We start from the raw sequence: 15,252 nt of genomic DNA, 5'->3' as shown, positions 1-15,252 counted from the left end.
GTAGCAATTTCCCATATTAAGCACTTAAATAAACATTTTGGATATGTATAAAAACCTGTGTATCACCATTTAAAGTTTTAAGTGATGAAGAACTTGCTTCTTGCTTATAAGTGTAGTTAATCTGGGTTGGACCGATGACAGTATCGCCTACAGATGATAATGTACCTGTGGACTTCTTCCTGTTTTGTTTTAATGACACCCATATGAGAGAAAGCACAACTAGCTACTAACAATGGATTGAGGACAGATTTTGAAAATACAGCTTCATTTGCTTCACTTCAGATAAAAGTTAAAAATGAATACCCCACATTGGCTGAAATTGCTTTAAAATCTCTTCTTTCCTTCCCATCAACATATCTCTGCTTTCTGCTTTATCCTTAAAATTGCACTTAGGTTTACATTATTTTTTATTCGATCTGATAATCTCTGCTTTTTGAGATATTTAACCATTTACATTTAATCCCAGGACCCTGAGATTATGACCCGAGCCAAAGTCAGACACTTAATTGACTGAGCCACCCAGGCACCAAAGACCTCTTTCTTAATAATGCCCCACAGTGGGGCACCTGGGTGGCTCAGTTGGTTGAGCGTCCGACTCTTGATTTTGGCTCAGGTCATGATCGCAGGGTCCTGGGATTGAGTCCCAAGTTGGGCTCCCTGCTCAGTGGGGAGTCTGCTTGAGGATTTCTCTCCCTCTCCCTAAGCCCCTCCCCCTGCTTGCACTCTCTCTCTGTCTCTGAAGTAAATAGATAAATGTTAAAAAAATGCCCCACACTTCTTGGGTGTTCTGAGGTTATTTTTTCAGTCTTTCTTTCTCTTTGTGGTTTAATTTAGATAATTTCCATTTTCAGGGCCACTAAGTCTTTCCTCAGCTGTGTCTACTCTGTTGATAAGCCTCTTAAAGGAATTCTTGATCTCCAATATCAAGTGTTATTTCTAGCATTTCCTCCTGACTTTCTTATAATTTGTATTTCCCTGCTGAAAACTCCCATGTGTTTATGTCTATTGTCTACCTTTTCTCGTGGATCTATTAAAATAGTAATCACAGTTGTTTTAAAATTCCTTTTCAGTAGTTCTAACCTCTGGTCTATTGATTGCTTTGCTCTTGACGATGCATTGATTCTCCTTATTTACTTGTATGTCAGGTAATTTTTGATTGAATGTTAGATATTATGTATATGAGAATAGTAGATTTTGAGGTAATAGTATTTATGCCTGGAGATCGTAACAGCATTTTGTTAGGCTGTTAGCATGAGGGGTTGAGCCAATATAGTTAGGACTCGATCTGCATTTGAGTTGTGTTGTTGCTATTGTTACCTTCAGAGAACCCAAGTCTTCAAATTTTTGTGGTAGGCTGCTCTTACTTTGTATTTGGAATTGGGGCTTAAGAATTACAGGTTTTTTTCTCAGCACTCCTGCTTCTGAATTATCCATGTTATCTCCATAAACCCGAAGCGTGGTGGGAAGGCAGAAGGAGGTCTCCTGAATTCTTTGTATTCAGTGGTATACTAGAACTATCTCATTCAGTCTCATGAGAGCCGGTTGTCCTCTCTTTCCAACTCCATGTTCAGTGCTGTCATATGATAGTTTGAAACAGGTGATGGTGAGAATGTTCACATCAAGGATATTGGCCAATACTGCAAATTTGGTCTTTTAAACCTGGGCACTGGTAGTTTAAACATGTTCCAGCGCAATATCTCTTGTATTTATAGTTGGTCTTGAGTGGGAAAGTATATTAATCCTTCCTCAATGGTTTAAAAAAACAAAAAACAAGGACAAAGCACCTCTGCTTTGTATCATTGTAAGATCCTGAGCTCCAGAGGCAGAGGGTTTTGATTTTACCCTTCCCCCAGCAGCAAGGGATCTTTGACTTCACTCTGGAAAAGAATTTTCTATCCCTTCCCCAAAGGCAGACACATTTTGCTTCTGTTTATCTCCCAGAAACTACGGATCTTTGTCTATGCCCTTGTGGTCAAAGGGCTTAATGCCCCTTTCCCATTAGTTTAAGACTTTTGATTCATAGGAGGGTAAGGTTCGGGAATGAAGGTGAGGTTTTGTGCTTCTCTTTTTGCTCCCACTGATTACCTGCTGATGCCTGCATGCCTGTACCACCAAGAGAGTTTTCAGTCCCTTTTTTTTTTTCTCCCAGTCTTTCTCTCATGAGAAAGATTTTTTTTTTAATGGGGAAATTTTCTTCATTTTTTATTTATAGCAGAAAGAATATAAAATGTTTTCTATATTTTAAGAGCAATTCAAACATTTTGCATGGTTTCCAGCAGCTGAGTTCTTCAACAGACCCATTGATTCAATGACACTTTACATACACAAATACAAAAATAAAGCTTACAGAAAATAACTTCAGAAACTGCAAACTTCCTTTATGTCTGGAGCTCCCAGCTACTCCACAGTGACATGCTAGTTCACACTTGACCTTTAAGAATTCATTAAAATCTATACAATTTCTTCTCTTAGGCCTGTATGTTGCCAGGCTTTCTACCAGGCTCTGTCAAATATGAACAGTTCATGTGTCTCATGCTTCCTCAGAAGGACTAGTCACTCATGGGAAATGGTTCACTTGGTTGCCTAGTTACCACAGCTTTATGATGGGCTCAGGAAAAGTTACACTTTTGTAGATTATTAAGCTTTTTTTTTTTCATGTTAAAGTGGGAGTGATGTTCTTTGCAGTTTTCTAAGTCCTAAGGAGAAGCAGATATCCTTAAACTTTTTGTTTTTTCTTTTAAAAAAATGTTTATAGGCTTTTGAGGCATAATATGTTTAAAATAAGCTGCACATAAAGAATACAGTTTGATGAGTTTGACATATGTATATATCTGTGAAATAATTACCATAGTCAACATAATGACCAAATTAAACCAAAAACTTCCTCCAAAAATTTCCTTATGCTCTCAGTATCTCAGATCTAGTTTCTGACCCTAAATTATCTTTTTATCTATTTCTTTCAATAGATTCCAGGTTTTATACACTTTGGGTTACAGTTGACCAATTACACTTAAACTAGGAATTAAATGTAGCACGGTCCTGTTGCTCCGTACTAACAAATAATTCATAGTACTTGTGATTGATCACATGAATTTGATATGAGTTTGGGTGACCTGAATAGGTCTACACTCTATTCAGTGAGATGAGTCTGCTGACCGGCAGATTGGATGTTAAATTAAAATGTTAAGTTGCTATAAACATTTCTGAATAGCTACTCCCAATTTCTATACTTATCATGGGTCAGTGATAAACAGTTTATGGACTATATTGTCAATGGATCACACTTTGAGTAGCATTGCTGTAGAATTTTAAGTCTGGATTTTGTTGATTACCTTCTTGTGGTGTCACTTAATGTCTTCCACTGTGCCCACTCTTTCTGTAAACTGATAGTTCCAGGAGCTTGATCTGAATCAGATTCAATTTTTCGTCAAAAGTATTATTACTGGTGCTGTATATTTTTTATTAGGGGGTATAGAATGCCTGGGTGTCTCTCTTTTTGTAATTAAAGCAGCCTGTTGATGATTATTACCTAGATCCGCTAGTTCATTAAGGGTTGAAAAATGATGCTGTTCTAATTTTATTAAATTTTTTTTTTTTTTTTTTAGTATCTTGAATACCTCTGCAAAGAGACACCTCCCGTCATCAACTTTGGGTTACCTTGAGGTACAGTTCGTATGGAAAGGCTGGATAAATACTCAATTCTTCCTTTTTATTTCCCAACTTTCAAAACAATGAGTTAATGATCCAGCATCCTCTAAAGATAATCAGTGAGGTTTTAAAAATAATTATTACTATGAACTGATATAAATACATTTGATAGGCTTCAGTCATTGTAGTTATTATTCTAATGCTCAAATGGTCCCTTTTTTGGCCAATGGAAGATCATTTAAGCTAGCTTCTGTGTCTTTTGGACGTGATTATATTGGTGTTTGAGTGCTTTTTTACTTTCTGGTATAATATGTTCCAGATTTATTTTGTCCATTTCCTGCTCTGAAATTAGAAACCCTGGTTTATTATTATTATTATTTTTAAATTGGCAATGGTATTTAGAGACCATAATCTGGGTACTAGGGGGTCTAAATGATATTAATGGCTGCACAATATCCAAATTTATATCAAATTTAGTAAATTACTTTCCAACTAATGGATGATGACTACTTTTCAACTTTTGACCTCATGTCTTCGCACATAAAACTCTTGCCACTGAATAATGTCTGCTTTCACTTAGTGTTAGCCATTCTGTAGAAGGAAGAGATTAACTCATCCCAGCATAAAGATACCCGTAGGTCCTCAGATAATGTTAACTGTTTAATGGGTGAAGAGAGGTATGTGATAGGAACTCAAACCAATAATCCTAATTCAGTCTCTAAAACCTAAATCTGAAAAGGGAGGGCAAGCATGGATTCTTCTTTATATGAATTAATTGTTGGGGGATTGATAAAATAAGTTTTTCTTTTCCTACTCAAAGATGAAGTGTCTTCTGCAGCCAAGTCCCAAGGCTTTTCTAGATTCCATGAGTTTTTCTGCTGTGAGGAAGCAAAGTTAGGATCTGTCACGGACTTAAATGAACATTGCTGCTAAGCAAATACCAATTCATTCATTACAGAGCCTTTGAAATCTCCATGGCAAAAGGAAAACTGATTAATATTTTTTTTTGTTTTTTTTTGTTATTTCTTTTTTTTAATAATAATTTTTATTATATTATGTTAGTCACCATACGTACATCCCTAGTTTTTGATGTAAAGTTCCATGATTCATTACTTGTGTGTAACACCCAGTGATTAATATTTTTTGACAAGGTTTTTCTGTTCAAAGGGAAGTGCACACACAGATCCTAACAACAAGCTAAGCAGGGAGGTGTTATAAGTGAGATTCCATGGAAGGCTAGTTTCTGTTGCATTTTGGGAATGGGAGAGTGAAAGCAGTTGTAGGCAGAGTAGTGGTTTGCTAATGAATGTTCACAGGTGGTGTTAGAAAATCACATGACTGGCTATTCCTGTCTATAAATTTGGCACATTTGCATGAAGAAGGATGTTTTGTTGGCTAAACTATGACAATAAATGAGAAAAATGAAGTTTACCAGAAAAAAAGTATTCTCTGTGAAATACATTGGGAAAACCACGTCACTTGTGATTTAAAAGGGAAATATGAAATAAGTAAATCACATAATAATAACATAATAATGAAAGAAACAGAGAATAAAAATAAAAAAATCGATATTCCCAGCCTCGGGAAATTTGATATATTTTATTTAGCAACTGCTTTGCATATCAGAAATGTAAATCTGCGTAACATCCTTGCTGATACCTTCATTTCTTTCATCAGGTTGGCGCTCCCCAGCCCTGGGTCCTCACATCTTTCTGCTGTACATTTTCTCATTTTCTTCTTTGGTGATTATTTTTATTTTTATTTTTATTTTTTTTAAAGATTTTTATTTAGTTATCTGACAGAGATAGAGATAGCCAGCGAAAGAGGGAACACAAGCGGGGGAGTGGGAGAGGAAGAAGCAGGCTCATAGCAGAGGAGCCTGATGTGGGGCTCGATCCCAGAACGCTGGGATCACACCCTGAGCCGAAGGCAGATGCTTAACCGCTGTGCCACCAGGTGCCCCTCTTCTTTGGTGATCTTATCCAGTGCTCTGGCTTTGAACTCCTTCTGTTCGGTTTTGAATCTGCAATTCATATTTCCAAACTTGACCTGTTGCTCTGTCCTTCTGTAGCCAGTGGCCTACTCAACCTATTACCCGAGATTCCATGGGTATTTTGAAACTCTCGATTTTGTCTGCTAAATTCTCCCCACTCTGGTCTTCTCTGCAGGAAGAAATAGTACCACCATCAACTCAGTTGTTAGGCCAGTGGTTGGGGTGTCATCATTCACTTACACCCTTCTCTCCATATTCCGTAGGACCTGTGAGCAGATCCTGCTCTTTCTCATTGCCTCCATCACCACTCTTGTCCAAACTACCATTGCCTTAGCCGACACTCCTGCAGTCGTGTCTGAATCAGGGTCACGGCCTTTTATCTCATTGATCATCTCCTGTATTCCAGACACTGTGCGGCAGGGGCCCCACCCTTGGGAATTTATTTCTGCTGGAGAAGACACAAAAACAAACAGCTATGTTATCATGAGTTACATGCGATAGTGGAGGTAGGGAGAAAGTTGCTTTTGTGAGTCAGTGAAAGGAGAGCAATGAAGGGTGACCATCCCCTCAGGAACGTTCGACCTGGGTCCCCAGGATGAGTAGGAATTTGGTAAGGAGAGAAGTGGGGAAAACCTATTTGAGGCAGAGTTCATGGCAAAGTACAAGACTGTAAAAGCACATGGTGTCAGGTGAAAATCTTTAAATGGGTGAATGTAGCTAAAAGTTTTCCAGGGAGTTCACATGTATGGACGGTTTTAAGGGAATCCATTTCCAAATCCTCAGCTTTCTGAGATGCACATTCCTAAAATCGCTCTGGGTGAGAAGGAGCCCATTTCACAATAGCCCTCTCCACTTTCCAGTAGAAAGGCACATCTCTTACCCCTTCCAGTCTCACTGTGGTGCGTGGCCCTATGCTAGGATGTGAAAACCCCTATAGTATCAAATAAAAGGATAAACTGAAATGATCAGGCTATGGTAACACACAGGACTTCTAGGTTTCTCCTGCTTTCTGTTCATTTCTGTTGACGGTGTTAGAGACAGGACTTGAAGATGTTAGGATGTTCTAAATTCAGATGAGGAAGTTGTAAAAGACAGCAATAGTATTCTTGTAAAAGTAATAGGAATAGTCAGTGGGCTACCAGAATTTTCAAGATGCATTGGATAAAACCAGCGAATATACATTTTTCAGGATCAGTTTTGGATTTAATGGTCTCTATTCAATAAGGTAATTAAAACATATTTAGTCGTATAATTAAGTAGATATCCCAGTCCCAGTGGATCCCCTTCCTGTGAACCCTGTATGACAGGTCCATGTACAGAAATTGAAACTTAGCCAGTAAAGGAAGAACTGGGGTTCAAATCTAGATCTACTTGACCCCAAAGGCCCTGCTCTTGGCCACATGCACGTGACTTCTGACAGGTCCGTGGATTCTTTTCCCATCTTTGGAATGTGCCTACGGTTAACAGCCAGCCAGGGGCCAGCAGATTGTAGGGAGGAAGGCTGAGGGCCCAGCGCTCGGTATCTGCCCCATACAAGTTGATTCTGCATCTGCTGAAAGAGGCTGGAGGCGCCATTGTTTCCAGACACAAGATTGTGCCTAGAATGAGATAGCTCTCAGATAGTAAATGATGATTTCAATACTTGAAAATGATAGCTTGCCCGAACTTTTCCCCAGTGGACTCGCCTGATTTGTGAATTGTTTCCCATTTGAAGGAACACTTGAAGCAGGGCCGTACTTCCTTTAGGTTGCTCAGTAACTCAGAAAGTGAGGTCCACGCTCACAGTCTCCTTTTCTTTGCAATTTGACGCAAGTATTTCGGGCCCTAGGAAGGAAGGACAAAGAGACGACAGGAGAACTCTCACCCATGGGCCCATTTGAACTGCGAAAGTGATTGATGTCCTTTTAGATCCTAGAGGCTTCCACAGGCCTCCACTGTCATTTCAAAGTAGGAAAGGAGTGCAAGTGTGTGTGGGGAATCATGCAGAAAATTTTTTTTTCTTTATTTTGTCAAAATGGGGTGGAGTGAAAGGGAAAAAATGTGGGAGTGAACACTGGGATTCTGTGATGAATAGACTGCTTAGGTTGGAACAGTGAAGGAACTCTTCTTTGAGAACTAATTGTTGGGCCATTCATTCATTGATTCATTGAGCAGATACAGAGACCCTATTATACACTGGACCCTGTGCTGGCTTTGGAATAAACAAAGATGAATAAAGTTGAGTTGCCCACCATGTGTGGCTCACAATCTCGTGGTGAACACATCTGTTATAAAAAATGTTACAGTGCTACTTGGGATGTTATGTCGAGGAGGTGGGAATACTACAGACACGAAGGGCACCCTCTCCCTCTCCGGCTGTTGGAAGGGGAATGGGCTTTATAAAGACAGTAACATTTGAGCCAGATCTTCAAAAGGAGGCTTTAGTATTAGGGTAGGGAGCCCAGCCTGGAGGGCGCTGTGTGGGTCTAGGACCTTCCTCTACCATCTCCTATGCTGTGATCCTGGCCACGGCCTTTGTGATCTTGGCCGTGGCCATGTCTATAAACGAACATAACAGCACCATAGGGTCATTGTGGGCTTTAAATGAGATGGTATCTGCAAAAAAAAAAAAAATGCTTCACTGGGAGCTGTGCCTGGAGCAAATTCCCAGTGAAAGTTCTGTTGTCAGGGTCCTGGCTGTGTGGTTGTTGTTGAAGGATACGTAGGAATTTGTCAGTCAGAGAGAAGGGGGAGTGTACATGTAACTGGTTATCCAGAGAAACAAAGGGATTTAGGAGGCTGAATGGGGGGTCAGAGGTAAGTGTGGGGGAAGATCTCCCTCCACGTAAATTGGCTTGATTGTCTTTGATTTGGGCTTATATTTAGGGGTTGGGTAGGGAGGTGTTAAACCCCTCCGAAGACATTTAAACGATTAAAGAGAAGACGAGATGGTCCAAGTTATTTGCAGCCGATTCCCAGGACAGGTATGCTGAAGCGTGCATCACTGGTGGGTGTTCAGAGTTGATTTGATTTTACGGGTGCATTTTTTTTTTCCTGATGAACTCTGGTACACTGGATGTCAGTTGGGTTAGAAGGTTGCGGGCTGTGCCTCACACGGTCCATTGTAGCACCCGTTTTGTGTGCTTCATGGGATTCTAATGACGTTGACCCGAAATCTCCTTATCTTTCCTTTAAATCAGGATTCTATTAGGCCAGTGGTTCTTCACCTTGGTTGTATGAGAATCACCTGGAAGATTTAAAAAGTACCAGTGCCTGCACCACACCCCTAGAGCCTCTGTTTCACTTGGTCTCCAGGGAGGCCCATGTCCTAGTATTTTACAAAAGCCCCCCAGCTCATCCTAAGTCATAGTCAGTATCTATAGTCACTGTCTTGGGGAGCCGAAGGCTCATTGGTGTTGTGGTTTAGAATGACCTTGAGCTTACTTAGTGACATTGGACCTTCTTTGTAGAGGTATGGCTGCCTTGGTGATAATGTGCTAGAATCCTTCCTTTCCTGGGGAGTGCAATTAACAACGAAAAGGATGTTATTAGTAAATATGTTATATAGGGAGGGTACTTCTGGCTCACTTGAGCGAACTGTCTACTCTCATCTAATCTGTGCCCTTGAACTCAGGTTTGGCTGAGAATAATTTCCGGGCTTTGGAGTGTTGCCTTTGGTGACTACATAGGATCCTCTGTTTTGTTCTTGGTCTTTTTCTGCTCTGTACCAGCTTTGCCCAATTTCTTACCCAGGGGCCTTGCAATTCTGACTTTTGTACCTTGACCACTGAAGCCTTCCCAGCTTTGACCCCTGGGGCTACCCGGAAGGAACCAGTTGCTTCTGCTGTTACACTCTGGACACTTTGAGCAGGACACCATGCCTGTCACAGTCCTATTGGCAGATTTCTCTCCTACCCCTGGGGTCAGCCCACACCCCACTCCCAGGTGTGATCATTGGCATCCAAAGAACATAATCTCTTTAGAAGATGCCTAAGGTGAGTCAGCTGTTGAATTGGTCCAAACAGGTTCCTTTGAGGAGCATTAAATGCCTATTCCTCAATAAAATATTAAACTGATATGAATTATTTTTTGCCAAAATTAAGATGATTGGACTCACAGAAGGGGGTGAAGCAAGACCTTTTGATCTTCTGCTGAGCACCCCGTGGCAATTTCGACTTTTGGACCGAATTCTGGGCAGGTTGGCTCAGATTGAATGCAATGCCAGGGGCTGAAGGTTACAAGTGGCGTTCCCGCAGACTGCCAAACCTCGGAAACTGGCACTCTATCAAATGGGAACATTTGATTGCTCAGTGCTCAGTGATTGAGGGGAAACAAAAAAAAAGATCAAAAATAGAAGAGAGAATCCCTGCGTTAGAAGGACTGCAGACATCTTCAAGGCACCCTTTTGTCACCTGGAAAGGAAAGGGTGTATTCTTTTTTGGTATTCCAGTAAGATTCATCTATTGTAGAAAAAAAGCCCTAAAAACTTATGCTCTGATAATCACAATAATTATAGATTATTCTTCTATGCCTGGTAGAGCATCTAAGTCGTAAAAAACCTAAGCAGGGCTGAAATGGAATTTTTTAAAAGTTACATAAAAATTCCATGCACAGAGCTGGTGATTATATATGTAGGAGAGGTTAATATTGAAGCAGTGACATGATTAATTTCAGTCAGTAAAAGGTGATTGTGAGCCCAGCCTTCCTCCAGCGAGTGCTGGCTGTAAATGAAAGCTCACACGGGGGTGCCAAGGAAGAAAAGGCGTTGTACCCAGGCACCTTCCCCCAGTAGCTGTTTCATAATGCAAGCCTATTGATCGAGGAGGAAGATGACCCTGCTCCCTCTAGCAAAACCACACATGTTGTTGCTTGAAAAAGTACACGTACACGTGGCTCCATTGTGAAAGAATTGGGGGCATGGAAGTTTTTTTTCCTTTCTTTTGGAAACCTATACCCTTTAGAAGGATTAGGATGGTTGAAAAGTAGTTAAATAAATAGCACTTTCCGACCACTGTCAGTAGATTGTCTTGGAGTATTAGCTGTTTATTTCGCTGACATATTCTGAAGGGTCTATAGGGGGCTTTTTCAGAAGTCAGGACCTCAATGTAATATACAAGCATTGATTCTGATATTTCCCTTGATAACAGTGCTCGACCATATTGGGGTCGTAAGTCAGTAAGGTTCATTGGCTGCCGTAATGCTCACTGTCACCAGTAATAAGTACAAAGGACTTGCTCTAAAAGCTGGCTTATAAAACTTTAAGGAAACTTGGATTGCAAGTGAACTTGCAAGGCTCTGGGGGGTGCCAAGCCGGTCTTAGTTGTCTACTTATATTAATTTCATAGAGTTTAAAGGGTCAAGAAAGACGGTTGGTGATGCTTATTAATTTATGAAAGACAGACCCTTGTCTGTCTTGCTATCGTGCTTTGACCATTCTGCCTTCCCTTTTAGAAAATTTAATATAAATTAAACCTTACCAGACAAGAGTGCCCTAAAGGATTAAGTCTAAAGTTCACAGCTGGACTAAAAAATCCAAAGATGCTATGTCTTTTTGCCGGCACAATTTCATTTGAAGTGATGTTTGAACAATAGAACCACACAGTGGACATAAAACATGAGAAGAAAAAAGCAATTAGAGGCATATTGCAGTTAGTCAAGGATTAGGATATTTTAAAATTACAAGACATACTTTCTTCTAAGGATTTTTTTCTTGTTTCCCCAAGAAATAATGGCTTGTAAAAGGAGCATCTTCTTGGCCTTAAGTGGGGGCATGGTTCTTGTTAAGATGGAAATGTTTATGTGTCATTACAATGTCTCAAAACATACCTTATGGCTGAGGCCAAACCTCTGAGAAAAGAGAAATGGAACATTGCCATAGAAACTAAACCCAATCTTACTGATGGAAATATTCCTCCTTGGTTGATTTGGTTTGGAACAAAGAGGGAAGGCCACAATTATGGAAAGGCAGGTATTTAAAAATGCAGTGTTTAAGTAGTCTTCACAAAAATCTTTGAATATTTTTCCCATTTTACAGATGTGAGTATTGAGGCTCCGGGAGAGAGTAATACGTTTTCTGAGGTTGCATGGCTAATGGTTGCCTGAGGAGTCGTGGGAAACAAAGGGATCTGCTACCCATCCCCACCCCCACCCCTCAAACCAGGGGTGGCGGTTGAGGAACACTACTGTCAAGCCAGACTCTTTTAGGAAGGCTTTTCAAGCAGTATTGTATCCAAAGGAGGGAATAGCATGTGTGCCAAGGCCTGGAGTGAGGGATGGAAATCTAGCCAGCTTGGCTGCAGTGCAGTGGGCATGGGGACTGTAGGGGATGCAAGATCAGGGTGGGAAGGTAGCAGGCAGCTGTGCCGGGGAAAGTAGGCTAGTAATTTGAATTTTACTCTGGGAGCAGTGAGAGACATTTGGAGGTTCGAAGCAGAGGAATAGTCAGATTTGCAGCTCTGTGAGTTTAAAAGGTTACAATGAGAGACCACCACTTCCTGTTGGGATGGAACAGCTGGCGGCAGATTGTGTTCCCGAGAGAACAACTAAAAAATACAGACAAAATACAGAAACCCTGTGCTTGAAGGCAACAGAGAGCTGCTGAGGAAAAGAGTGGCCAGGACTGTGTGAAAGTGAGCTGTCTTGCCTCTTTTAGATTGGATTCACTGGCAGGTGTAGGGATGGGCAAGAGGCTGAAAATCCAGGATTTGCCCTAGTGGAAGGCTGCCACCAGGGAAAAGAGAAACTAGCAGAGCTTCTGGGAAAACCTCAAAAAGCCAGCATGTAGCTGGTTCTTCCCTCAGTTGAATCCTGAGGTTCCATGGAGTGGGAGGCCAAAATCCTAAGTGGAAATCCTCTGAGAAAAATATGGCAGAGTTTTAATTTTCAGAAGTCTTTGTAGTTTCAAGAGACAGAGATGAAAGTTCAAGCTCATTGTGGGGAGGGAGTCCAGTGAACACACAAACTTTTAGGTCAGATTCTTAGAGGGCTGTGCCTTCAATAACGGTAAACAGGAAGTAGATTGAACTTTGCCTCGACTGCTCACAGCCTTGATAAAGGCTGGTTGGACAGTCTTGGTTAGACAGACAGGCTAGTCTCTCATTAGACTGAGATGATTAGCTATTACTCTGTCTGCCTAAAGGAGAGGAGGTGGTAAATGGTCTCTGGAGGAAAATAATATCACCTGAAGTCTCTAAATGTTTTAGAAACAATAGCCATTAAATTAGCAATTGCTAGACATGCCAAAACTCAGAACCACATGACTGAAAATCAAGAGAAAAACAGTTCAAGGAAATAGGCCCACAGATACTCCAGCTCATAGGAGTTATTTTATAAGACTTTCAAGTAACCAGATATATATGTTGAAGAACATGGAGAAACTAACTGAAAATAGAGGGTATATCAGAGGTATGAATCTGTAAAATCAAATCAAAGGGGTAATTCTAGAACTGAATAAATGATATCAGTAATAGTAATCTGGATACGATAGTAAGTGGAGTTAGTGAACTGGAGGGCAGATCAATGGAAAATCTCCGTGCTGCAGCACACAGGGAGGAAAGAGTAGAAGATACAGAAAAGAGCGTTATACAGACATGTGGGACTCAGTCAATGGAACTATCATATAAATGGCATTCCAGAAGGAAACGATAGTGAGTAGAGCAGGAGCGATATTTAAAGAGATAATGGCTGAATATTTTTAAAAACTGGTGGATGGTATTAATCTACAGGTTCATGAAGCTCTGTGATATCAAGAAGTATAAATACAATGTCGCAGTATTGTATTGTAAGTAAATATCATAATTAGACTGTTAAAAACCAAAGACAAAAAGAAAAACAATACACATTGCTTTCAAAGGAGCAATGATAAGCTCATACCTGACTTGTCAACAGAAACAATGGAAGGCAGAGACAATGGAATGATGTCTTCCAAGTACTGAGAAGATTACTATGGTTTCCAGTAAGGAGAATGGTGTTGGGGGGTCGGAGGTGGTTAGAGAGGATATGGGAAGACAATTCACAGAATTTTACAATCTCACAATGTCTTGTAAGAGGTGACTGTAGTCTGGGTTATAGGGTAATAAGGATAGAGATGGAGACAAGTGGACTGATTCAATAAATATTTAGGTCAAAAGAAATAATACAAAGCCTCCAATTCACCCACCCCCAACTTCCCAAAGACTCTGTCTCATCTCCATGGTTGCTTTCTTCTTTCCTCAGCCACCTAATAGCCCATTCAGTTGGCTGAGATGAAAGGACATCTTTCCCACAAGATAGTCTCTTGAATACCCCCCCCCCCATCATTCTCGTTTTCACACATGATGCTCAGACAGTGACCGAGTACACCTCTGGTTCTCTGTGGAGAGTTCCAGGTGGCACCATAATGGGACTTTTGGCAAGGGATTCAGCCCCCATTGTATCCAAGTATGTGATGGTCAGGATGTGGAGTTATAGACAAGTGGACCTAATAACAGGCCAAGGGCTGTGTAGGGCAGATGTGCTTTCTTTGAAGTCCCTATTTTTGGATAAATCTGGGCTTGGGGAGATGGACTTCAAGTCTGACTTAACTGAATCCAAACACCACCTCTGCCAACAACTGTTTGTGTAAACTTGGGCCTCAGTTTCTCTCATCTGGAAAATAGGATCACTGGTAATATCTGCACAAGGTGGTGCTAGGGTCAGGCACATGTCAATAATGCCATATTCTACCCCAGTAGCCTGGCTGGATGGAGGCTCTGGCATAGACCATATACCAAGATGTGGCAGTCAGAGCTATAGGCCATACTGGCTAGTCCTCTCAACACATCCTGTAGTGGTCTTTGAACACGTAATTGTGTGTCTTGGGTCAGGAAGAGATGGGGAAGACCTAAGAGGGGAGAAAAGCCAGGTCTCTTTGATCAAGATATAGTCGTGGGAATTGAGAGGGGAGATGGAACTGAATACCAACAACTTTTCTATAAGTTCTGCTTGGCTCTTGATAAGATCAGTGCTTTGATAGTTTAGTATCTGTTAATGAGCAATAACTAAAGTCAAGTGACGAGTGTTTGAGGGAAGGGACTATTTAGTTTATCTTCTTCTGGAACTCAGAAGTCTAAAATCAAGGTGTGTGGGGGGCTGTGTTCCTTCTGAAAACTTCAGGCAGAATATGTTCCCTTGCTTTTTTCAGTTTCTAGAGGCCACCTGTCCTGTATTCCTTGGCTCATGGGCCCTTCTTTGCATCAATAAAACCTCTTTTCTTTGTTGTATCTCCTACTACTGACTCTGATTCTCCCGTCTCCTTTCAGTAAGGACGCTTAGGATTACATGAGGTCCTGCCAACATAACTTAGGACAGTCTCTCCATTTTACCATGATCACATCTGTAAAGTCTCATTTACCATGGACAAAGTAGCATGTTCACAAGTTCCAGGAATTAAGACATGGACCTTTTTGGGTGGGGGTTATTATTAAGTTTACTACAAATTTGTTCTTTCTTAAAATTGTAGTAAAGTGCGCATAACATAAAATTAGCCATTTTCACCATTTCAAACTAGACAGTTCTGTGGCATTAAGCATTTTCATACTGTTGTGCAGCCATTATCACCATTCATCTCCAGAATTTTTCATCTTCTGCAACTGAAAGTCTGTACTATTAAACGC

General features: G+C 40.7%; 1 protein-coding gene across 1 annotated transcript in view; it reads left to right on the top strand.

Moving 5' to 3' along the window:
• LOC123790800 (protein FAM169B-like) overlaps positions 1 to 15,252 on the top strand; it is a 352,586-nt gene that overhangs the window by 221,719 nt on the left and 115,615 nt on the right. The gene's annotated exons all lie outside the window — the stretch shown is intronic.

Source organism: Ursus americanus, chromosome 28 (assembly GCF_024610735.1).
Source record: "Ursus americanus isolate L20-20 chromosome 28, mUrsAme1.1.p, whole genome shotgun sequence".
NCBI classification, from domain to species: Eukaryota; Metazoa; Chordata; class Mammalia; order Carnivora; family Ursidae; genus Ursus; species Ursus americanus.
This window is presented reverse-complemented; position numbering and strand designations above follow the sequence as displayed.